General features: G+C 42.5%; 1 protein-coding gene across 2 annotated transcripts in view; it reads left to right on the top strand.

The window, feature by feature from the left end:
- Window positions 1–224: 224 nt before the first annotated feature.
- Window positions 225–24,743, top strand: part of ZNF516 (zinc finger protein 516) — a 322,495-nt gene continuing 297,976 nt past the window's right edge. For both annotated transcript variants that reach the window (XM_078687821.1, XM_078687822.1), the window contains exon 1: window positions 225–530. The gene's annotated coding sequence lies outside the window, so the exon portion shown is untranslated. The remainder of the gene's footprint in view (window positions 531–24,743) is intronic.

A 24,743-nucleotide genomic window follows, 5' to 3' on the forward strand; every position in this document is an offset into this window, starting at 1 on the left:
TGTCTTATCCATTCGCATGGGTATGATGATAGTTGTCTCCCTAATGAAAAAGACACAATCTGTGAAGAATAAAACATGACACGTTCGGCCAGTTGTAAACACGTCTGTCTCGTTCTGCTGCGGGTTGCAGTTTCTCTATTTGTTTCATGACTCTCATCCCAGTGCGGGCGGGGGCCGTACCTGGCTGGCGGAGGAGGAGACAGGCAGCTGTTGCTGTGTTTGCAGTTGGGGTGCACTGTGGCGGCGGCGGCTGTAGGAGGAGGGCGGGCGCGCGCAGGTCCGTGGAGGAGGGGCAGAGCAGCACCGGGCTGTCCCTGGGCTGCGCGAGCTCTGCACGGAGGCACCAGCAGGCCGAGCTTGGAACTTCATGCACGGCCGGGGAGGGGACAGGCAGCGGCCCCCAGGGACGGGCTCGCGGCCGGGATTGTGCGCCGTCTTTCCTCACGGATGCTGCTGGACTCGCACACCGGGATTTGCACCTTGGAATTATGCCGGGCTCTCTGGGGTCGTTGGAGCGGCGCTTCGAGGAGGTAGATCATTTGTCTGTTATTGAACTCCAGCCTGTTGTGTATTGAGGGAGGAGAAGCGCTGTTTATGCCCGGGCAGGCGCCCCCGACCTGAAGCCTATGCAAATGAATAAAAGTTTTGGGAAGAGAAAAAAATGCGTGTGTGCCACCACAGTGGAGTCCCTAAGTAACTGCTTGCAAGTTTTGGGATTTGCCGATTGTAAAAGAACAAAACCATGTTTTTTTTTAGTTTTTGTTCCCTTGGATATATACATCACTTCTACTTAGGAATATACTGTAATCCCACCAATTCGAACAGTTGTTGGTGTTGTTTGTTTACTTGGAAAATTTGGAAAATTATGTTTTGTGTAGTATTATATATTAGCAGTATGGCTTCTATGTTTCTAGTCACAGAAATATGTCAAATGTATCCAGTTTCCCTCGAGTGTGTGTTCGTTAAGGTAATGAGATGTTGCCAAAACCTTAGCTCCCAAAACTTGTGTCGAAATAATGATATTTCGTATGTGCCACGAAAAGCAGTGGGCACGGTTTTACTTGAGGTGGACTGGCCGCGTGGAAATGAATCAGTGCCATTTGTGGACTAGTTGTGTGTATGGCTCACAATGGAGGCTCCAGACTTTCCCGCATTGTGCAGAAGTTTGTGCTGATGAGACAATAGCAGACACTGTAAGCATCCAATATGGGGCAAACCATTCCGGCTGCGGGAGAGTTGTTTGATGGGACACAGCTTTTAACAAGTTATCCGTGAGGCTTGCCCCTCCCGCCCACACCGACACAAAATATCAATCCTATCAACTTGTTGATGAGAGTTTAGGCGATGATGTGTGCTCCGGGTTGAGGATGAACCCGCGTTTTGGTTAAGACACCCCCCTCTGGTTGAATGGATAATCCGAGCAGTCTTGCGCCGTCCTTTGCTTACTACCCTCGGCGCAGGGCTCACCTTCGGTTCCTCCGGTGTGTCTTCCATGAAAAGCCCCTCGACCTCTACAGCAGGTGAGACCCGGCGCTCGTGGCAAGCACTTTCTCTGGCCGTGGGTCCGAATGCCCCATTTTGATAAACAGAGTATTTGAAAGTGTAACTTTTTGCTTGGGTGTCTGCATTTTCCTTTCCTCGCCTTCTCGCTATTGCGTGTTTTGTTTCTACTTTTACTCCTGTACGTGCAGTCTTGGGGCCCCCTTTCACCGATCCAGGACGGCGTGGCATATTGCTGGTAGTATAGCCCCTGTTCTGTATGTCCACTGTATCTTACATCTGTTTCTTTGCTGTCGGTTTCTAAGTTGTATGAATGCCTTAGTGGCGGCCGCGAACAATACTCTCGGAGCCCGGGAAGTTGGGGATCGCTGTGTGAAGGCGGGGGAGTGAGGGAGGGGAGGCTCCGATGTCCCTCCCACTGATGACATCCCGAGGTGCCGAGGGCTCATCACCCGGACGCCTTCGTGCCCGGGGCGTTTCTCTGGGCTCCACCGCCCCAGCAAATGTTGTTACAAGAATGAGTTTATTATTCACCTGTTAGTGCAGTTACATGTCAAGCATTGATAACAATTGTAGAAAGTGTGTTTATGAGGCTAACGGGGACTGTCTCTGCACCGAGGTTTCAGTTTTAAGACGAAAGACTCGCTTTACTTTTGTAACACTTGCCAAAGTGATCAGAATGTGGTAATATGACCAAAGTAGTTAAGTCTTCTATTTTGGGTATATATTTTTTTACATTTCTCCATTCTTTATTAAGCTATAGCGCCAGGATACTCTAGTGGCGTATTTTCGTACTACACCGTAATTGCATTGTAATTGCTAGTATACAGTGCTGTGTTTGCACTTTATACATTTTATAGATTGAAGTGAATGAGAAGCAGAGGACCTGCCTTGGACATCGCCTCTTGCCCACGCCGAACAAACCTTAATTCCTAGCTGCAGCCTTTAGTTTGTTTCAGGCCAGCCACGCTTTTTGTGAGTTTTATCACTTTATATTTGGTGTCAGGTGCCTGCCCATGTGTGCTTTTGTGGATCTGTGTTTGATTATACACACAGCCACATTTAGCACTCCCTCTCAAGTCTGCCTCCTTACCCCACATGTGAAGGACTTTACCACCATTGCACCATCAGTCTTCAGCAAAACCCCGGTACAACCTGTGGAATTTGATATGATAGCAACCGACCATGGCGCCGGAAGCAGGAGACACCACCGTGAGAAAGGAGTGGGGGTCAGGCGGTAGCGGTGCGTCGCCCCCCTGCATTACGCATTTATGTATTTTGCAATAACTGCGTCATGACGTAAGTATGCCTGGAACCGCTCCTGTGGACGTCTGTGATGCTGTCTGAAGTGCTTACAGGAAAAACAGATTAGAAGATTAACATCTGTTAACATGGCCGTTTTATCTGCAGCCAGAAATAGGTCAGCGCTTCCTTCAGGAGCCCGGCTGCTGCTGCACACGGGGAGTAATGACATTTCACTAATGACTGGGTGCCTGTTGGTCCTAATGTACATTTTGCATCGCATTGTATTAGTGGCCGGAGTAAAGCTTTGGTTCCGACAGCTATTTATTGGACAAAGAGGGGCGCGACCAGCCTATTCCACAGTTATCGGGCTCGCATGTACCGGTTGGCGCCTTTCCATTAAATTAGTGAAAAGTGCTAAGACTTGTTTTAACCACCAGTGTAAACCCGCTCAGCTTTGCATGGCTCCGCCCTTCGGTGAGTGACAGCTCTGGCACCCAACGAGCAGTGTCCAGAGCTCACTCTGGCGATATCTTGCCTCACTGGCCTTCAACCCCCCACCTTTCTCACTAACCTTCTACCATTTATATTTCTGGTTATGCTGTTCCTCGTTTTCAAATACCTATCCCGCTCCATGTGCCTCCATGTCTCTGTTTTTTTTTGTACTTTACGACTGCCTGTTTTTTTTGTTTTTCTTTCTGTTTCTCTTTATGTGCTATAGATGTGACTGCCTGTGATCACTCTCCATGAAGCACAGTAGGTCAGTTGAGCAGACAGAGTTGGCCAGTTAGGACGGTCCTCGTGATGATTGGCTTTTTTTCTGTGGATAGTCCTTCTGTGGAATCAATGGACGCTTTTTTTCTGCTTTGTGTGCATAATTAGTTTATTGCACTTGCAGCCCCGTGACCACGCGAAGGAAAGATTACACACCACAGTCACATGAACAGTGTGAACATTGGCCGTTTTTGATGCAAACAAGGAGCATGCTCTGTCAGTGAGCAACCCACACTGGTGCCTGGTAGCGCACTCGATGGCCGCAATCAAGTATGATCGTCCAAAGTGGGTTTCCGGTCTCTCAGAGACTAGTACGTTTACTTTTACCGGAAGTGTCGTAAAGCTAATTAAAGCCGCCGTTGTACCTAGTAGTGCAGATGCACTTGTGACTGCGATTTCATTTGATATGTGGCTTATGTTGATTTTTGCTGTAGCGTTTTTGGCTGAAAGTCAATGTTTGTTGCGAGTCTCCGCCCAGTGAACTCGCCCTGTGTTGTTTACAGTGTTGGTTCGAGTTAATGGTAATGCAGATAGCTGAGAGGTGATGTAGGAGGCTTGCAGGATCTGATCACTTACACACAGCCCATGGGATGTGTTGCCTGTCTACAGTGTCACATACTTGGAGCCCTCATGTCCTGCGGCAGTAGGGACTGGCGCCCACAACAGAACCCGAATTTTTGTTTTTTTCTGGTGCTTTCATATCAAGAGGCCATTTGATTAACTAAACCACATTAAACCTGGATGGACCTGGGAACTGGAATCAGGTGCTCTTTATCTTTCAGCACTCAGATATTTTGTAAAGTGAAAGAAAAAATACAGAAATCCAGTAACTTTAAAGAAATTGACTGGTATTAATAACACAACCCATATGACTATGCTCACATCTAGGTATGCATGTTATCCTGTTACTGCTGCAATCTATGTTTATGGGCCCAACCATTTAGCGCATATAATTAATTGGTCTAGTGGCCAGGAAATCTGGGTCTCATATGCACCATCCTCTTTTGACAACACTTCGACCTCGTGTAAGTTTATTTTCTTCCCTCCATTAGTCACTACTCTCGTCTGCTAAAGATTGGAAGGGTCTTACCTCAGTTTTAAGGCTTTTCGAAAACATAATATTTACTGTCTTTCAGAATGACTTGTTGGTTGCAGCAAAATTTGTTTTCTATTAAGTTCAGAAGTGGGCAGGATTTGGAAATTCCCTCAGTTCTCTCTCTCCTTGCACCCCCATCTCCCTTTAAGTCACTCTCCTCATTCATGCACCTTAACTCCTCCCCTCAAAATTTTTTGATTACATGAGGAGTTTGAGAAAGCGTCCCTTTTTATTTTTCATATTGCCTTTCTTTTGGTTTTATAATAGAGTTTCTCCTTCAGATTCCGTAACTGCTTAAATGAGTGATACAGCTGGTGCTGCTTGTTATGTTTAGGTGTGTTACGGGAGAAGATTGGACGGACCCTTATGACGATGGCGGTAGCTTGGCTCATATGGACTCAACAAGCCATCCACTGTAGAGTAGAGTGTGACACAATCAATCATACACTGTGTAAGGAACACGTTTCAAGAGGAGAAGAAACACACAAGGCTCATCTTCTTTTATTGGTAGTTATAAACGTGGTCAGAAATTTGCTTAGGCTAAGAACATTATCCTTGCATGCAGATTAAGATGCCTCGTTATCATTTGATATTGCTTTGATAAAGTATTCCCTTCTTGATTCTGTGTGGGTTCATTTCCCCATGAATGTAGGTAGTGGTTTGGCAATATCATTTCAATCTTCTGTTGGCATGCTTTTGCTGAAGCTTGAAAGCAAGACTGCGCATCTTACAAATAATGACATTAGTGTGTCAGTGCTGGCAAAGAGACCGCTGGCTTTGTGCATGTCGTATTGCTCAATATATTAGTAATTGGTGTTGTTTTGGCAGCCTCTGGAACCTTTCACCGTCACCGCATGGCATGTAATCTTGCCAGTCGGGCCGGTATTGTTGATGAGGCAAGCCCAGACTTATCGGGGTGCTCTTAAAGGATACATGGGTGAAAGCTGTACTGTGTCTCTTGATGACTGAATCACAAGATCTGGACGTGCATACGTGCATGCTTGTGTCACTGATGTGGCATGACGAGCCTGTGCATCAGGTGGTTGTGGAGAGCAATACGTACGTTTTCAACCTGCAAGTAGGTTGAATTATCTGAATTTACTGTGTACACCATTTTATGTGTGTGTGTGTGTATATATATATATATTCACTGAAAAAACCATAGGTTATAGACCATATATAGTTAGGAATTAGCATTTAGAAAACCTTATTTTACTCACACAAAACCATTGAAATTCCATATATAGTTAGTTGCACTAACTATATATCGCGCACCCGCAATCCACTGCTGATGATGTCACATATTACATCATTCATGACATGGTCAGTGACATCACTGATGACATCACTGATGACATCACTGATGACATCACTGATGACATCTCATTTGACATCATTCTTGTGCTAATACGATAAACCTCTTCAGACTCTAATATAACCTTAGATACACTCAGTGTATACAGACACTCACACACTGTCACTCATCCATGGAGTTACTCACACACCTAGTCAGTCATGCAAAGAAACAATCTCACCTCCATTTCCTCAACTATACAGTTATACACACCTTACTTATTCAAACATATACTAACACATATTTACTCTCTTATACAATCCCTGATACAAGTTCACAATGATCCATACAGCCACTCACACATTCAGTGGCTCTCATGCACAGTTATTTATATATGCCAACTCTCACATGTACTGTGTTTTACATATGTACTTACTATGACATGTAGCATTGAGATATCCATTCACTCATCAATACACTCATGCACACAGTCAACCGCCCATGTAGCTTTTTCCACATGCACTCTTGAACTCATACACCTAGTGAATCAACTGCTCACACATCTATGCACAGAGTCACACACCTCCCAGCCACCCCCACACAAACTCAATCTCCCATAGAAATACTTGGGCAACCAATTAATAACACATATAGCCTCTCGTATAGCTAATGATCAACACATGCAGCAGTTTACATCACAACAGACATAATGATGCACAAATTAAGACAGTTTAGTCACTAACCCATGCATTCAGTGAGACACATTTAATCACTCACTCATACAGTCAGTCACGCACCTACTAAATCCTTCATCCAGACACTTATACATCCACTCATTCTTCAATATCTAAGACATATTTTAACTTTACAGAAACATACAGTCACTGGATGTTGTCATCAGTGATGTCATTTGAGATGTCATCAGTGATGTCATCAGTGATGTCACTGACCATGTCATGAATGATGTAATATGTGACATCATCAGCAGTGGATTGCGGGTGCGCGATATATAGTTAGTGCAACTAACTATATATGGAATTTCAATGGTTTTGTGTGAGTAAAATAAGGTTTTCTAAATGCTAATTCCTAACTATATATGGTCTATAACCTATGGTTTTTTCAGTGAATTTTCAAGGTTTTGTAAATGCTAATTCCTAACTATATATGGTCTATAACCTATGGTTTTTTCTGTGAATTTCATTGGTTTTTTAACAGCTAATATCTGTAGCTGTAAAATGTATTCTTCTTTAAATCCAAAAATATATTTTATATGTTTATGAATAATTTTTTTTTTAAATATTTTTTTTTCTTCGTTCCCGCTTCGCGAATCGGGAAGCTTCCCGTTAGCTGACCTTGATGCCGCGAAATAGACCGCGAGCCGGTAAACGTTTCTTTACCGCAAGTGCCGCGTTAGAAAACAACATCGTGACGCCTCCCGTCCGCATGACGTTCCACGTTGTCGCGTGATACGTCATATGACGTGCTACGTTAGCGAACTGGTACGCGAAGCGAGTGCCAAAGCGCAGGTTTCTGGAAGCAAACCGGGAGGCCCTGCAAAGCGCTTAACGTAAACACAGCAAGTCATGTGACTTGGTAATAACACTTTTCATTGGTTCATTTCACTTTTGGTTTCCTAATGATGTAAGACTAGGTCATATAATCTAAAATGAACACTTTTGATTGGTTGAGAACTCTTGTTTTTCCCAAATGATGAAAATCCCTCCTTCTTTCCTCACTCTGACTTTCATCATTGTGAGAGAAAGACCCTTTGTGATCACTGAGCAATGGCTTCTTTAGTAGCTTCAGCTGGTGCTTCCCCACCACCTCCACCACCTCCAAGGAAGAGAGGACCACCTGCTCAAGTTGTAATTCAACAAGAAGAAGAAGAAGAGGAACAGGAGGACGAGCACGAAGAGAGGCAGTTTTTGCCTGAGCAGCCCAAGACGTCTCACCGGAAAGAAAACTTCATTTGGCAATTTTTTAAAATTCCCAAAGGTCAGAAAAAAGTAAATGCAAGATACGTAACTTGCCTTATATGTCAAGATAGACTGTCCAGAGGGACCGACAAAAAATACAGTTTCGGAAACTACACAATGCATCGCCATATGACTAGGTGGCATCCTAACAACTACAGTGCTGCACAGTTTCGGAACGACCTAGATAATCTCCCTATTATGGCCAGAAGATCTGTTGTACCGGAAGTAACGGGACCAGAGGGCAGGGAGATGGTGCCAAATATACAAATGAGATTTGGTGAAGTAAAACACACCTGCGTATTTTGCGATGGATTCATTTCCTACGGAGAAAGAAGCATCACTCTGATCAACAGAGCTATTGACTATCATATGCAAGTTTGTCCGAAACGCCCAAAATAATAAATACTTCTTTTTTTTGTTTTGTTGCTCCTGTTGAGCCCTTTACAATGAATCGTTTTCATTGCCCCCTCCAAGAAAAACCCAAAAAAATATAAAACTGTTCCGAAAAATTCAAAAACATTAAAAAAATGTTCAGAAAAATAAAAAAAAAAGTTCTTTTCAGAACTACCTCCCCGTTATTAAAAAATTGGTACAATATTTGGAACTGTGCCAACCTCTATTTCTCTTAGTTCGCTTCCTAGTTCGCTCGCTGGTACGCGAACTGGAAGCGAACCAAAAACAGTAAGTATAAGGGAAGGAAACACACACTTATGTTAAAAGAAAGACAGCTATAGGGGAGTAAACTAGAGATACTATTACCCATAATCCACTACTGATGATGTCACATATTACATCATTCATGACATGCTCAGTGACATCATCAGCAGAGGATTGCGGGTTTTTTGGCAACATGCCTTATCCACGGTTTAATAACGCTGCCTTTTGCTTTATATAAGTTTTCAAATTGTATGAAATATATACCAATAGGTCTTTATGAACCTTTAGGTAGTGCTTTTGTTCATGAGGTCTGGTCGCTTCCATACACATACAGATGTTTCAAAGATGATCAAGAAGTTTATCTGAATGGAGAGGAATGCACTGAGACGCCAGATCATTCACTAATGTGTAGGCACATACAGTTACACGATTCATGCAACAAACACCGACCAAATATGGCTTGCGTGTTGCAAGGCACGCCAGTTCCTGCTATCATCCCCACGTTCAAGTTGTTGGAAAATGGTAGTTATTTGATGCTCAATAATGAAGATTGTTCTGAGTTAATTAAAAGTATTCCGTTTATCGTAACAGTAAGTGAACGGGTTATTTGCTGCAGAAATGTTCTATTTCCTCCCACACATGAACATAGGGAGTTTTCAATCTGGCCACAAATACCAACCTTGGGACACGTTTCAACGGCATGACAAGAATAAGAGCTCTTTTGTCTCAGAGAGAGGTGGCCTTGAGTTCGGCCCGTGAAACTTTCGTACTTCACATAGCGAACACCCGTACACAGCTTTGCCTTTCAATTTCAGCAACATGTTTCCGACTATCTTTAACGCATCCTCCACAAAATCCCTGGCACACTTTTTTAAAGTTGTTACCAGTGGTCTCGTGACTTCATTTGAGAAAATCTTTGGAGTCATCCCTGCTCCCTTTCATTCCATTTTCTCCACTCTGGTTCGTGGATTGCATTTTTACTTGCATTACCAGCGGACGCTCTTGTGCTTTTTTACATTTTTAAATATGGATGTCCCTCCTATGCAACCTCCGACCCTGCAGCTGCTGACACTGTTCCGCAATCGCATGCTAGAATATTATGGCACAATGCCGTTGGCGATATTAAGCACGGCATATGGATTATCTTTTCGGTTCTCCTACTTCACCTGTGTCCAGCCTGTATTTCACTGCCTGACCTGTGATTTCGATTGGGCCATTGATTTGTGTCTCTGCGGACCGGTTTCTCCTGACGTCGACTTTAATCAGCTGATGACTCCTATCATTACTCACGAGTTGGTTTGTCCTGGCGAAAGGATTATGGCTGTGGCATTGATGCATGGACTACTTGGTCCCTGGAATTTACTGGCGGCAGCACAGTCTTTCTTGGAACACAGCTTTCTTGAAAACCCACCGAGCTGTCCTCTGATGGTGATAGAGGATCCGGTGCTGGGAGAGCACGTATGTTCTTTTCCGCTTTTAAATTGGATGGCTGAACTGTTTTCGGATGAAGACGGTGACTTCCTGTTGGAGGCTGTTGCAGCTTATTTTGCATACACACTTATGTCATAGACCTTTTTCATGTTTCATATGCTGAGTACTAGCATTTCATTGACAATTCATTGACTTATTTGTCAAGTTTTTATTATTTACCTTGCCTATTGGCTTAAGACTCGATAAAGTACTTGGCTGTTTTATTTTTCTTTAGCATTGAATTTTCCTAGTTTTTAATGCTTTACCTTGCGGACCGTCCACATATAAACTTGCAATCTGCTCTCATGAGATGGCACTTCTATTATCTTATTCAGTTCGTTTCCGGATCATGGGGAGGTGTCATCTAGGTCCTGGATATCTTTACACCGTGTTAAGTTAGCATGGGCTCATTACCGGTTTAAACGCCATTTTTCCTTTTTTGCAACTTCTGCACACGACATTTAGTTGTTGCTTTAGCTTTCCACCTAGTAGTTCATCGTGGTTTACATGAGAATAATATGTTATTGGTCTACTATCTGCTTTACTTGTTAAACTATATCTGTACAGCGAGTGCTAAAGTTTCAAGAACAACACGATACAGAATTGTTATGAGGTCTGATCTCCACGACTTCATACTCATAACATAAGTGCAACTTCTGCCAATTCTGGGCATGAGGCGGGTTTTATATTGCTTTGCCGAACACACATACACAACAGTTGATGCGGTTCACATGAAGAGAGAGCTGGTGTATGCTGATGTGATTCCTTCAAATCTAAGACACTAAAGTATGGGCACGCCCTAAACCAACACAAAGAGACCTTCTTAGCAAATAATATAATATGTGTATTAGGGAGGGTGAGATATAAGCAGCCGCGGGCCGTGGAGGGAGTTACGGTGAGGCAGGGAGGCGGGGAGGGGGAGAAGCAGGGTGGAGCCCTCTCTACCTTGCCCCTCCCCCTCCCCGCCTCCCTGCCCCACCGTAACTCCCTCCACGGCCCGCGGCTGCTTATAAGTGTTGCTAACTCTTATTCATTTACAGCATGTTAACATACTGTCACCATTCGCTTTTTATGTACTAGTAACTATGCTGGTAATTTTGCTACTGATAATATGTGTACTTGTATTCTCCACCCTGCTTCTCCCCCTCCCCGCCTCCCTGCCTCACCGTAACTCCCTCCACGGCCCGCGGCTGCTTATAAGTGTTGCTAACTCTTATTCATTTACAGCATGTTAACATACTATCACCATTCACTTTTTATGTACTAGTAACTATGCTGGTAATTTTGCTACTGATAATATGTGTACTTTTATTATCTAAGGTACTACGCCTGAGAAGACGGCATTAGTAAATAAACATTTCAAATACACATGTGTTCTTCTTAACTCCATGTTCTGGTTTCTAAGAAATATATAACGACCGACTGTTCATGAGTTCCACGTATCCTGAGGTACTATAAGTTCATATTCTGGATTGTCTAAACATTGAGAGTTTGTTATATCCAATGTGACACTGTACCTAGCTTGCTAAATAGTTTTTGATTACTAACGTGAGTTTTGGGACACCCTAATTCGCCGAGGTTCCAATCCTCTGTCCACAGTTCTGTGTGAGAACAGAAACCCTGCGACAGGGGCACCCCCGACCCTTGCTGGAGCTTCATCACACTTGCGATACAACTCCAGCAATGCGCCACCTTTACGGCACAGATACATCACGCATCTGTGCTGTTTTTGCCCCGTGATGCGCCGCATTGTAAATGCAGCACACCATAGGTGACGGAACAGCGGCACAGAATGACTAACACATCCCTGGTGATGCGCCAGTCATCATAAATCTATCCCTATGCTTCTTATCTTGTTAGAGATGAACCGCCATATGTATCATCAAAGTTATTTGCATTTCCTAAATAGCGAACTTTAAGGAATAAATAGCGATTCTTTACCATTCCTAGTTTGCGATGAGCTATTTGCTAATTAGCCGAATGTAGCCCAATGAAGCCCAATGTAGCCCAATGTAGCCCAAAGATGGCCGCCAGACACACAAAAAACAAATGTAGCCCAAATATCAGCCAGATGTAGCCCAACTATAGCCCAGTGACAGAATGACCAATCAGCTTCGCAAACCTCCGTTACGCGAAGCGGAGCGCTGTTACAGATATATATCTTTTTTTGAACGTTAATTTCTCAAAATCCACTGGAGCACATATATTGAGACCTAGCAAAGGCACATCGGGCTACCAGTCCCTAATATTTTGCCAAGTTTCGTGCAAATCCATTCAGCCGTTCGATTATTATTTTTATTATTTTTTTTTGCCCCGCGGGGCCCTTTTAAAACCTCCACATCAAACCTAGGGGGTCAGCGAGGATCTACTATGCCCCCTTATAGTTATTTCCCCCTTTGTTTTGACCTCCTCTTGTCTCTCGATCCTACCGAGAGACAAGATGGCGGCCGCTACGGACTGTTTGGAATGTTGACAGACGCCGGAGAACCAATCAGCTTCGCTTCACAAAGCTCCGTTGCGCGAAAAGTCCGCGAACCAGAGCGCTAACCGGTCCGCTGTTACAGATATATATCTTTTTTTAAACGTTAATTTCTCAAAATCCACTGGAGCACATATATTGAGACCTACAAAAGGCACATCGGGCTACCAGTCCCTACAATTTTGCCAAGTTTCGTGCAAATCCATTCAGCCGTTCGGGCTAAAAGTGAGGCCAACCGCCCTATGGAAAACTCAATGTTAAAAACACGTTTTGGGACCCCCCTTTTTTCTCGGCCCCCACTGGACGAACCCCCCCCAAATTTTCAAGGGCTGCTCAGAAACAAAATGTGCCATTTTCCTGAAAATTTCAGCCGATTCCGTCCACAAACGCCAAAGTTATTAGACATAGAATTTTCAAAAAACCCATAGAGAAAAAATCCTAACTATATATACCTACTGGCGACCGCCAGTAGGTAATATATATATATATATTTGTGACTCATACCAGCATCCTTCAGTAGTCCAGGATACACATAGTATAGTTTTGAGTGTTTATAACTTGGCTGTGTGCATCATTCCTTTGGATGTGTTTGATGTCGTGAATTAGTGCCGGGTAGCGGATCTTTTTAAAGTATTGCATTATCAATGGTTATCTGGATGTTGGGTAGGGTACCAGAATATTGTATTCAGAATATTATTTTAGATAAATATAGTGTCCAAATTAGCATTTAAGAGAATATTATCTCACTGGAGTTAATAATAGATAATCTACACCCGGTGGGACAGTTTTTTTGTAAACTCTATTTAGGATAGCTTTGACTAATATAGTTGGCTAGGATTTACATTGATGTGTTTTCTCCGAGTTACATGCCTTGACTTGTGATCTTGGAAACCTCTGCTGTTGGTCTCATATAGCCACCTGCAAGGGGAAGAAAATTGGTATGACAGGGAAATGCTTCACAAGCATCCATCTATCTATAGTTTGGACTGACTTTGGGTTTGAAGATCGGCGTAAAAGCATTGGTGTGAATAGAGGAGTGATGGACTATGAAAATGTTTAAAATGGCGGCTTCTGCTGTGTCTGGTCAAAAATCCCATACTAGTCCAAAGCGTGGCTTCTCAGATGCTGAAGCATGGCTCTTGCTCTCAATATAGTACATCTATTCTGTCCCATAAGGCTAGGCACTTTGTAGAAGTTTTAAATTGGCCCTAATGGACCAAAAGGTTGTGGAGTCAGTGTTTTGCTGTTTCTGGAGTTTCAGCTGCCTGCAAAAAGGCAGGTGGGTACAGAATGAGCCCTCACTGGAGATATCTTTCACCATAGCTAGTGTGTTTAACATGTCTATCTCGAGTAATGCCTTCTGAGCATGAATGGAAGTCCATCATCCCTGGGTCTCAATTATTTCCATTCATTTCCTTTGTTACGGGCGCAATTGAGTTTGAAGTTTTCTATTTGGCCATTTTATGTATCATTGATCTGCTGTATGTGTTTAATTAACTATTTTAACTAAAATATGCAAGTGTTCTGTAGTCGATTTGGTAGAGGCTTGCTTTTACTAAAAAAAAGTAGATTGATGATGATTTATTGGTGTGTGGATCTAAGAGGTGCTCTCAGCTCCCTCGTTTTTAGTCCAGTTCGTTGGACGAGTAAAGTGACCGGTCTGGGTAGGTACACAAAGGCATATTTTGTCAAGTGTGTGTAGCCTCAGAGTGTGCCACATCGAGAGGCACCTTTCTGACTCCTTTGAGAAAGGGAGTATTCGTCAAGAAGTTTTGAGGAGGAAAAGGTGATTTTTTATGTTTTGGAAGAAAGGTGAACAATAATAGTTTTGCTTTTATCAAGCACTTGTTGTAAAGGTTCGCCGTAGAATTACAAATGAACTAGTAAGTTGTGATGAAAGTGGATGGGATGCTTTTGGGTACAGCTAGATATGGCAACGTGATCTCAAAGAAGATGCCATTTTTGACCTTGTGTAAAAATAGCTTCACTGCTCCAATGATTAAGCCATAATTTGTGTGTATGGAGGCACTGATATGAAAAGCTTAATATTGTGTTTACGTACAGACATAAACATTTTCATCTACTTTTGTGGTGGTTGACTGTATGAGTATCATAAGGTCTGGCCAGTGTTTAATTTGTAAGCGATGAGTTTCCAGGATCCAAAGTTTTGCTTAGAAGCCCTTGGCTGGCGTATCAGCGGTCAGGCTGCTGAATACCACAACTGCCCGTCTTGACTACACCTCTTGCTTTTTCAATCCTCCTCCACAATCCCAGTTTTTGTCTCACGTTTTCAGGTTTTTTCTCATCCGTTGTTTTCCACTGTCACTGTTTTTCCATCTTTCTCCTCATCCTTTCTCTCTTTTGCTTTGGATCAAAGTCTGTTGAGGGAAAAAAAGTAAGTGCTGCTTCCCAAAAAATGTGCCAGAGGGCCCTACCTGCAACCACTGGCTCAAATTAAGCGCTGGATCTGGCACGATCATTGTTTACAAAGACATTGCTCTATTGGGTGTAGATTTTCTATTATTAAATCCCAATGTGGGAATATTTTTGTGGATTATATTTAGGACACAATATTTTTCTCTGACAACAATATTCTGGCACTACACCCTTTGGGGTTAGTGATCCCATTCTCCGAGCGATTACGAGCGCCTAAGGCAAACAGCTCAGAAAATGCTAAAGGACTTTTTCTTTGTTTGGAAGCGTGGAATGGTTACACAACAAAACTGGTCTTGCAAGTTTTTCCAAACACAACATATTCAGGCTACTGTTTAAAAATTCACTTAATTTTGCCCTGCTTAGCCCACGATTGGACGCTTGTTTTCTTTTTAAGAAAAACGGCCGAGGCCCTGAGAGTGGTGTTTGCTCTGATGCTCAGATAGCCCCTCTGTGTTTGGAACACGTAGACTGATCCGACCAACAAGAGTAGGAGTGTCGAGCGAGTTCCCAGCTCTATGGTTCAGTGAGCCATTTTAATCAACCAGGAGATGGGAAGTGAAGACGTTCAGTGATCAAGTGGCTGTGGGAGGCACGAGACTGATTAATCCCACAGGAACCTAGCAGTCTGTTGACTTTGAGATTTGAGCATAGCCCGGGTTCAGTAACATGCTCCATGTGTCTCCACTGAGGTTTGTTATTGGAGTGACCCGTGCATGTCCTTGTAATTGAGTGCAGGGTGCGCATTTTGGTACCAAGAATTACATATAGTATGGATTAGTGAGGTACCACTTTTCCCAAAGAAACTAACCACTGAATGTCCGAACCTCTTTAAAAGCGTAAAGTTTACTGTCGGGTTTCTAAAGCAAGGAAACATAGATATTACGTACTTTCGAAAAAAAAACCACATACGTTCCTCAGTCAATTAACTGATGGAGCGTGTTGCTTTTCTGATTTTGTCAGTTATTTGAGTGTTGCCCAAACAAACTGCTCTTTTCACACTTTCAAATAGCAGGCGTTTCAAGCACATGGGAAAAAAAAGCTACCAACGTGCATACTTGGTGAGAAAAAAATATCCCCCTCTCCTGAGACCAGCCGATGTCATTGTAAACGGACAGCTTTCCTGGTGCCTCTCTGCTGCAAGTCGGATTGCATTTCGTTTAACCACGGGGGTGGGGGGCTTACCTTTCATAGAGGTAAAAGCAACCGCCATCTTGTATATTCTCCCTGCCGTAAGTCTTTAATTGGTATCATGTCTTCCGGGGACCAGAGAAGCAGGTGTCCTCGCGACTGCCACTCGGCTTGCTAAATGTGTGCAGTCACCTGTCTGTATTTCCAAGGCCTTCGTCCTTTCAACACTTAAAGAGGGCGCTGAGGATGTCATTATTAGCTATGGCGCTGCCTGGGTGGGTGTTTGTGGTTTTTCAACCGCCAGCCTTCTTTATCAAGCTGCAGAGTATTTACCTGCCAGTACTGCAGAGCATTGGGAAGACTGCAGCAGTTTATTAGAACGAAATCAATTGGACATGTCTGATGTCTCTGCTACATTTTCCTCCATGCCAGAAATAGACCGGTGACTGTACGCGAATAGAGTTTCATCCCGAAAGGCTTTGTAGGCCAGCGTGAGTTATTGTTTTCCGTAAAAGCACGCGGACAGTGTGCAGTCGGACCTTTTGTCTTTGAGCAAGTTGATGCTGTTTTGGGACACTGAAGGGGGTCTGCTAAAAATGAACAACATGGGGATACATTTTTTTGTTGTCTGTATGTGAGGGCCAGCATACGTTATTTTATGTGTTGTGTGTTGTTACTCCTATCAGTATATGTCCGTTGCACACGGTACCTACAGCAGGGATATGTAGTAGGCGTTGCAGTTAGAGAAGAGCCATAGATTTATGCAGTTTTGCAGCTGCTGCGTTTTCTACATAATTTATGATTTTGTCACAGTTTCGATATAATCCATTATCTGAAGAATCAATCACAAACATTTGTTTGTAGCTCATACGGATCTAAACTGTCAACATAATCCGTTAGCTACAGAATTTTACCAAAACATTAGTTTGTAGCCAGGGCACAAGTCCTATAATAAGAAGTGGGGGGACTGACAATATGTAAATGACCGCATGACGTCACGTGCTGAAAGTGTCCTGGTGTCTGAAAATTACACCGGGACACGTTCACCATATTTCTGTGGGGCCCAGCTTCTTTGCAGGGGGGACGGTGTCCACTCTGTGAAAAGAGTGGGGGGGACGCCGTGTGCCCGCGTGTACCCCCAACTCAAGCCCTGTTTGTAGCTCATACGGATCAAAAGTTACTAAAAATGCTGCCACACATGTTTCAAGGCCCCTTGCAAAAGTTGACTGGTCATCAGTCTGTTGTTTGTTGCTATATTTGGATACCAGACGTCCTCTGAAGAGCTGAAAACTTTGCCCACATAGTGTTAATATGTGTAGAAATGAAAAAATAGGTAATACTGCAACAAAAGGTGCCCACCCAACGTGCATAATTTGGCATTTCTTGCAGCATCATTCCAGTGGCCATGCATATAGACTTGCTATTGATTAAGCATGACCATATTTGCAAGTTCAATTGCCTGCGTATGTATAACTTTTAACATAAAAATGTCAGTATTGGTGCTCAGCAAGTTTGTCTTTTTTTATGAGGCTGCTTGTTGGTTGGGTTTGCACTTTAATAATATCACATGCTCATAGCTTAGATACAGTCAGAGATCGATGACTGTTCCTTGTGCAAAGTCTGAATAATTATCTTTAACGTAACAGCAGGAAACTCATTAGGAATGCCAGTGCCTTCATTAGCTCGCCATGGGTATTTACTAACTGCAGAGAATCTTCCCTCGTGGCGTACAAAATGTTACCCCTACGCTTTTGAATGTGCTTGTGGGGTACTTCTTCTCCTCGGTGCATGTGGGGGCCGCCAAGTCTGAAGCTGGCTCAGCAAAAGCATGCTTGAGCGCAGTCTCTTAATATGACCTGCTATGACCATCTGAAGTACACATGCCTGGAATTGTATTGCAAAGTCTTAAATTGTGATACTGTCTCTTACAGAAACGGCGAGGCCTACCTCAGATTTCTTCGTAGTAGGGTGGAACCCCTTTGTAGTTCAAGTCCAGGGCTACTTGCCTCATGGTAGAGTTTAGGCCAAGGCTTTGTATCAGAAAGATTTGTGATGGCTACCACGTCACAAGGACTAACCAGTTTGTGTTGGATGGGAGTGTAGGATATTTCCATATTCATTAACCCCTTGTTGTTTAACACACAGTTGTGTTGTATCCACAGCTGTCTTTGACTGCTTGAGAGTCTCCAATATAGACTAATTTTCACGATTTGCTGCATTAATGTGGATAACATATTCAGCAGCAATGCATTTAGTAATCTAAAATGTGAGTAGAACCTCCTTGCCTTTGCCAGTCACTCAAATGATTAGCTTGCTCTGGACAGTAAAGTAGACGAATATCTGGATCTTACCTTTGTACATGTATTTAACCCAGTTGACCTTCATCAAGAAAATATTGTTGACTTACAGGAGGGAAACACTTGTTTTTTTCAACTTATTAACTTTGTCATGTATTTCATTGGTGCTCTTCCCATCAGGCATTTGCAAAAATATAAAACTGCAAAAATTGCCTATGGAAATAGTTTTAAACAATAGAACTAGCGCGCAGCGAGATAGATTAGAGCGATACTGTCGCATAAATGTAAACATGTAGGTACATATGTGTGGGAAGGTGAACACAATACACGTGAAATAACAAAGCTACACAGCAAGTATCATTTTGAGTAGTGAAAAACACGGCGACCCCTGGTTGCAAGAAAATAGTTTCCATGACAACCTTGAAAAGTTGAAACAAGGTATTCCCTGCTCTCAGAGGGAATAGCATATTTCGTTTACTTGTGATCACTCGAAGTTTGATTGTGACAAAACTGATTGCAGACTTTAATCCCGCCAAGAGTGTACCTGACCAACATTGCCACCTAGGTAAGGGATTGGCCTATTGTGGTGTCTGCACGCTAAACGTGTGACATCTTTAAGGATCGGTAGCTTTAGCGTGCAACAGTCGTTTGTTCCATGGAATGTGCTTTTCGAAATCATTATCGCTTCGTCTGACAGGCCTGGGGAAGCAGACATATTCAAATTAATTTATGTTGCATACATATTTGTGCCCGCGTTGCACTTTCCATGTCCTAAGCTCACCTGTTGCATGCTCAAAATGTTTCTTCTAGGGTTGCTTGCAGGAAACTGTTATGGTCCAGTCTCTTCGCAAGAAATGACTTAAAACAGAAACAAAGATGTCTGCTGCTATGAACGTCTGCTCAGAGAGACGCAAGAGAACCGGGGTTATATATAGTATGGCGGCTTGTGCAAGAGCATACCTTAAACAGTTACTTACATGTGCCGTAATTGCCCTTTCTGTGTGCGCGGCAGCATATACTCGTTACCTGTTATCCCTTAAAGCTTTGCACACTTTTGACACGAATGTTAGTGCGGTTTTTTGGCTGAAGTTTCTTTTGTACTCTTTATGCCTTTTCTTGAGGCGAGCAAATAATTGAGCGCAGCGAGCTCATTGTTCTGTTACTCTCCGTGTTGTTGTGGTTACCCCCTCCCCCATCTCCTTTCAGGCAGCAGTGAACTGCCTGCCACCAAGAGTACATTTCCTGCTCCGAATGTCACTCTGGGGGGAAAAGGGGAAGTTGTGAAAAGGTTGACTGGTCACCTTTCTGATGCTTATTGCTGAATTTGGGGGCTAAACTGTTACTAGTGAGGTGATAACCTTTAGTCAACAATTTTAGTATGTGTGCAATACTATCACACAGTGTGCCACAGTACGCTGCATACTTTGCCTATTCTTGCCGTTAATTAAAGGGCCTCTACAGGCTGAGCATCAACAGCCCCTGGTAGTAGAGCCAATAGACCAGTTACCAGTGGTTTCTTATTGGGACATCTACAGGACGTTGGTCATCCGGAGAGCTGGTATGGAGATAATTCCCCTTGTTTACAGTTTTATTTTGGAAGTAGTTAGTGGCAGATGGTGGCTTAATTTGGTAACATTCATTTCAATTGTTGGAATTTCACTTGTCCTTTCTACTGACTATGTACAATGTGGCAAAAAAATCAACATGATGCAACTGGATGTAGTAGCAACTATTGGTATTTATTTAAGAGAAACTTTCAGTAATATGAGCAAAGTTCTGTGATTGGGTAGCTGCTTATGCCATAGATGTGATTAGGCCCATAGGCCATTGCAGTATCATTTGTATCTGAGCCGTTGTCTTGGACACTAGAACTATGGAGAAATAGATGACCAGATTCTGTGGCAAAAAAAAAGAAAATGATGCTCCATAATATAAGGCAGCACATTTTCTGTCAGTATTAATTTGCTCTCTTGTCATTCCAGAACACAACACTGTCTCGAAAAACGTTTAACTTTATCTGCACTAGTTTAACATCAGAGCACAAAAAAGGTTAAAGGTTGACCGCTTAATCTATGTGAAGAAGGGTTGACCTCTTCGTGCATGGTGCTTTTTTAGGTCTTACCTAGAGACGGCTTCATCTGCTTGTTATTGACAACCCGTTGCCAATAATACATTAAAATATAGACATATGGTGGGCATTGATTCAGCCCCTTGCTCTTGATGGATGGCTGTCTTGTTTATCTAATATCCCTGCTTATTATTCTGTGACTTTCCTCACTGTTCTTTGTTTGTCCTGCCTCTTGTAGCTTTCTTCTTAACTGCCTTCTGATTGGATGACTTAAGGCTTTCTATTGTTACTTGCAGAGGACTATTTTGTTATTGTGTTATTCAGCACTCCATGGGAGTTCTTGCTCCCTTCCTTGTGCGGTGCTTCCCCCTATCAAATTGCCACACTGCCCTATTTGTGCTTACCTGTGCGCTATTTGTCCTACCTAGGCCCCTTCCCCTGCCCATCTGTTGCTTTGCTTTTATTTTATCCCTCCTCCCTCTCTGCCTCACACTCCTCCCTTGTTCTTACCTGCATTGACCTCCCCCTCTCAACTGCTCCTCCTCCGTTGAGCTTCCCCAGCCCTACCGTCTCGGTGTTCGCCTTCATATTGAAAACCATGTATTATTAACATTTTGGATCCTAGGACCTGCAATTTGTTCCTGCACTGCTTTTTTTCAGAATGTACTTTTATTCACTTTTACATCAATCATATTTGTTTCCTGCTCCAAAAAAGGTGCCCACCATGTTGGAACGGTAAATAAAAAGCCCACAATGGTGGCCGGATCCTATTGTATATGAGTGCATGCATAGAGACCCATGCACGTTCATGCGTTACCTTCTTGGGCCACTGTTGCGCCATTATACAAACTTGATATTGCATCTATTTTGGCTGATGTTGAACAGCCTGGATCTATATCCTCGAAACTGAGGTGGGGTGGGTTCCTCTGTGAGGTACTAAGTCTCACATGACCCCACATGTCAATGGCTTTTACCACTGTGTCGAACTGTTCTAAATTGCTATGCTATTTTAGTGGCACATGTACCCCTGCGTCTTCTTTGTTGATTAAAAAAGCAATAAAGAAATATATTTTCAAAGAAATCAATGAGAGCCCACGGAATTTCATAGGAAAACCCAGGTATGTTCCTTTCTTGAGTCCTTCCTTTATTTTCCTGCTTCATTACATAGGTTGGTCCTCCTTTGTGCCAAAGCTCTTGGGTAGGTGGCTTAAGTGAAAAGGAGGCATATTCCAAATGGTAAATAGCCCTCACAACAAAGCTGTCACCCCGCATGCAATTACAAAGCATACCATTACCCCGCAAGTCGAAAAAACGACTTGCGGAGGGAGGAGAAGGTGTTGGATTTAAAATCCAACACCTTCCCTACTGTCCGCACAGACTGGAGTTGGAATAGTAAATTATACTATTCCAACATCCAGCGCCCCCCTCCGCAAGTCGTGGTTCCGTCTTGCTAGGTAATGGTATGCATTGATAGAACAGGGTTGTTATAACAACCGCGTTGTAATTGCATGCGAAGTGAAGGCATGAGTGAAAAGGAGACATATTCGGCTTAAATACTTATAAGGGATAGACACAAAATTGAAAGGAATCGGGTAAATCAGAATGATCTAGTTGTTTTTAAATTGTGGAAAATTAAGCTTTATTTATTTTACAATATTGACTCTTAGGTAAACGTGTGTTTTGAGTGATTTGAATATACTAAAATGGTAAGAAAAATACATTATTTATATTCAGTCCATGTGCAAAATTTTACTTTGACCATGTACTGATGTGATTGCTTGCCATATTGATTTCTTGCCATGTATTCGACCAGAGAAGATTTTATTGTCATTTTTTCCCATTTCTGAGCACAGTCTGCTTATTGTGAATCCAAGAATAAAAGCATTTTCTTCCTAAGACTTAAAAATGTATAAACAATTGCGCTTTCCGCAATGGCGCATTGTGCTTTCTGTAGCTCGGCGAAAGTCATGTGAGTTGCCATAATGGCAAGGTACACATTAACTTTGTTCATTTGTTGTTTTTTTTTGCATGCTGTATTGGGTACTACCTTGTATTGGCAGTGCCATGTTGTGGATGGAAAGATTACAGTTTGGCCCCTCAGAAGTAAAGTTTAGTTGCTTCACGCTCTTTAGAGGTGCTGTTTGTGAAGTATTTATTGCCTGCCTTTTTTTGCGAAATGCAAAGTCTGTGCAAATAAAGGTCCTTGCTCCTGATTTTAGCATCCTGACAAAATGTGCTTGTTACTGTTTAAATGCCAAGACTAGTTAATTGCGCAATGCAAGAACTGCCAATGTGCAGTTAATACCGTGACAGACACGCTTTATTAGGTTTTAGAGTTCTAGCTCCTTTCATTTCTCGCACATTGATTTTGGCTCCAACCGCTGCTCTTTATACCGCTGCTCTTTATACCGCTGAAATCCTACGAAATATTAACACATTTAAAGAGCCGCACATACAGCATTCCCTCCATCACCTTCCTGTTTGTTGTAGTTGGTGCCCTTAATGCATTGTTTATGCCCAGACTTGGTCCCCATGCTCACTGAGCCACATGACTCCAGCTATACCTACCTAAGTAGGCTGTACTTGGTCTGGGCTTTTTTGTGTTTTCGTCTGAGAGGACCTGGCCTGACAGTTCTGCCTCAGCTGTCGGCAGGGCCACTGGAATTATGCATGCGATTGTGCTGCGATTTTTTTGCATAATTAGAGATCTGCACATAATTCCTCACCTGCAGCACAAATTGTAGATTTTAAGAACAAAAGAAATTCTTTTTAGCTAAAACTGTTCAAAAGTTAGTAACAACGCAGCAAAAACGTGTACAGTGGAAGGCCGTGTGAAAACGTTGACTGGGTCACATTTCTGTAGCATATTGCTATATTTGGGTGTTACACTGTTACTAATGAGGTGCAACTAATGCTGAGATAGTGCGCACAAGTGTAAAAATGACAACATTTCGATGTCAAGACTAAGCTTTGCATTAGATAGGGAGCACTTTACCCAATTAAAGCACTTTAAAAGTTTGCAGAAAAGGTAGTATATAAAACTCCGGAGCATTATCTACAGTTTGAACTAGAACATAGAGTAAGGCGCTGTATTTTTCTTTTACGACTAGGAATTCTTCCTTTCAAACTCTATTCCTCTAGATGGAAGTGCGTTGAACAGTTCTCAGATGTGTGTGACTTGTGTAACGGAGGAGTACAAGATCTTTTCCACTTACTTTTTGTTTGTCCAAATCAGAGTATGGTAGAGTCGCGACAGCGTTTTATTAACCCTATACGTTTTAAATGCAATGTCACTGTAACTCAAGACTTAATAACGCTGTGCAAGTCCCCCTAATGAATTTGTTTGCCACAGCCTGTTCAAGTTTTTAAAGAGTTTCCTACATTTGTTCTAAAAGTGCGCATCCTGACTAATTATAAATAGGCTATCTGGTTTTAGGTTTAAACCTATAATAACTGATAAAACTCCACTGAAAGGAAACTAGCTATCACCGGTGTAAACATATAAACAATGGAAAAACACATTTGCAACCACAAACTAAGAGCCATTCATAGAAAGGATACATTTGTGAAAGTCATTTTTATTTCTTCCTGAAGGGGCTAATACAATGTAACTTTGTTATACAGGTAGAATTAAGAAAGATTGACTTAACATTTTTCTGCTTGAGATTTATTGTTTAGGTATGTCACTAAAACATTGTCTCTTCTTCCTTCTGCTTTTTTCAGTTTTCTGGTCTTTGGTCTAAAGATGCAGTGTTTAGAAGCATATTTTAGGTCTTATATAGTTATTTTATAAACTAGAGAATCGGGAAATATCAAAATCATATTTGAAATTTTAGCTACATTTGATTTCACTGATAGGTAAAATGGCTGGTTTCATAAGAATCTTTCCTAATACGTAGCATCATATTTACCCACAGATAGAGAATGGGTGAAATCCTTTGATACATCAGCCCCCTTTCTAGTGAGTTAGTATTGATTGTAAGTGAATTGCCAAACATCCCTGTCTTTAAATATTCTTATGTAGCGACAGGTATATGTGAAAAGAATGTTGTCAACCAGCATCTGAGATAGTGGTGAAAACATGACACCAGACATTTGGTAAACATGGATGAGATTAATTCACGCATTCCATCCATCACTTTACTGTTTGTAGTATGTGACAGCCTGAGTGCCATGAGGCTACAGTTGTTACCATAAGCAGAAACTGGTCTCTAGTTGCTTGTGTTTCCTTCTAGAGGGGGCTGCTCGGGAATAACTGTTCCCATGATGAGAAGGGTCTGTACTGATTTGCATGAAGTGGGCCTCTGTTTTGAGTGGCATGGTAGT

This window comes from Lissotriton helveticus, chromosome 4_1 (genome assembly GCF_964261635.1).
Source record: "Lissotriton helveticus chromosome 4_1, aLisHel1.1, whole genome shotgun sequence".
NCBI lineage: Eukaryota > Metazoa > Chordata > Amphibia > Caudata > Salamandridae > Lissotriton > Lissotriton helveticus.